General features: G+C 37.4%; 1 long non-coding RNA gene across 2 annotated transcripts; it reads right to left on the bottom strand.

The window, feature by feature from the left end:
• Nucleotides 1–213: 213 nt before the first annotated feature.
• On the bottom strand, nucleotides 214–1,946 carry LOC147495652 (uncharacterized). Of its 2 annotated transcripts, XR_015197624.1 has the most exons (4): nucleotides 1,049–1,946; nucleotides 723–805; nucleotides 538–620; nucleotides 214–439 (listed from the first exon to the last, which is right to left on the bottom strand). It is a non-coding gene; the product is annotated as an uncharacterized LOC147495652 (long non-coding RNA). The 2 variants fall into 2 exon arrangements; XR_015197625.1 differs by having other exon boundaries at nucleotides 538–676; nucleotides 719–1,946.

Below are 1,946 nucleotides of genomic sequence, written 5' to 3'. Positions count from 1 at the left end.
TTTGTTTCTGTGAGTTTCACGGAGACAAGAGTGGAAATTTTTGGTAGGGCAAGAGTTGGGGTGGTGGAAGACACTGTTGATATAGTGCTCAAGGAGAAAGAAGATGCAGTTGAATTAGTGTTGTTTGCCATGTCGTAGGCTTAGAAAAAAATAAATAAAAAAATTAAGGGATGGAGTTAGGATTCGTCGTCCTGCTCTTGATACCATAAACAATTAATAAAGTGGCTTGCTTTCTTCTATTCATTCATCACTTATATAGAGTTGTTTACCTCGTGTATGAGATCCTATAACTTAGGAAGTTCTGTACAACTAGTAACATATAACTACTGAGAATATATCTATGATATCCAAGATACTGCTGAGAATATATCCAAGATCTCTAGCTTGGAGATGAAGGCAATCCAGACATAGAAGGTTCGTCAATACTGCCAAGCAACACCTAATACATGGGATGATGGGAATACATTCTGATGATCATTATCAAACGCACGGAAGAGAATACCAATCTCACAGAAATAGTAGAATAAGTGACTATACCTGAAGCCGGTGCAACAACTGAGGTCGACACTCAAATATATAAGACTCGTCGTCAAGACGATGAAATACAGTTTGCGAGAGACCTGCATGCATCAGTTAACAAACATTTTTGTTAGAGAGAGTAACTGAATGGTTGGACCTACTTTATCAAACTGAATGGTTAATAACTGAATGGTTGGACCTACATTATCAAACTCTCTCTGCTGTTTCTATATGATAAAGGTGATGAAATGAAAGAAGCCAATTACTGCTCCAAGAATCTCCAGCCCTGTCATTAGTTCATTACAACATATTAGTTGTTAAAGAGTGACAATACCATACCTGCATCAATCATATCGTAGGAAAAGTAGAACAAGTAAACGATAAACAAAATATGCATTTGTCCAACTCTCATGCCAATTTGTGTATAGCAATTACACTCAAGAATCACGTAGACTATGGAGCTGGTTTGGACCACATTACATAATAAGACCATGACAATTATTCATGAAGTGAAGAAGAGCACTAGTACTTTGGTACTGATATTATAGACTGGATGGAATAATAAGCTGATCTGATCAGGAACAAACATCAATCAGAAAGCTTATACATGCACACTCTTAGGCTCCACTCAGCTCTTGTAGAACAATGAAATTCAGGAAAGCACACTCTTGGATCTCTGTGTATTAAAATAAAGAAGCCAACTCTGTTTCTTCGCACTAGAGAGAAGAGAGAAGTTTGCTTGGCTGGCAAGCAGCATGATGTTCTTCCAAGTCAAAAAAGGTTTACTACCACTAAATAAAGCTTTGTCCCATATTCCCTTACCACTAAAGCTACCTCTTTATCAGGAGAATATAAGTTACCCCCAAGGTTGATTAGTTTTTCGGTTTCTTCCATTTTGCAAAATATCTGACATAGCTGATTGTTATTTGCATTTTGTTAGTTAAAATAGTACAGAGAAAAGTAAAGAGAACTTTGTTTTCTGATCATGTTGAACGATTTATTCCCAGGGGATGCCAAGTCTTGTGGAAGGGAGTGTAATTAATAGCGAGGGTAGGATTCAAGGTGGGATAGCGATAGCTAGAAGTATAGGCAGACCGCAGACCCCTAGTGTTCTGAATTGAACCAATTTATACACGCAACCTAGGAGCTCAGGTGATTTTGAAAAAAAAAACTCTTTGATTCCTTTTACCTCCAACGTTTTTTGTGCTTCTGTAGTTCTGTTAGTCATTAGGTGTCAAGCGCATGGGTATAACCGTATAAGAGAGAACAAATTGAAAAGGCAACATCACTCGTATCTTATCTAATTAATGAAAAAAATCATTAAGAAGGCACACAGATTCAGAGATTGGTTGTACGGTTGTACCCTTGTTCTAACACACAGTTTATCACCACAGAAAACGATTGATAATCTTCTACTACTAGGCTCT

Source organism: Coptis chinensis, chromosome 6 (assembly GCF_015680905.1).
Source record: "Coptis chinensis isolate HL-2020 chromosome 6, ASM1568090v1, whole genome shotgun sequence".
NCBI lineage: Eukaryota > Viridiplantae > Streptophyta > Magnoliopsida > Ranunculales > Ranunculaceae > Coptis > Coptis chinensis.
Note: the sequence above shows the minus strand (reverse complement) of the source record. Positions and strands in the feature narration are given on the sequence as shown.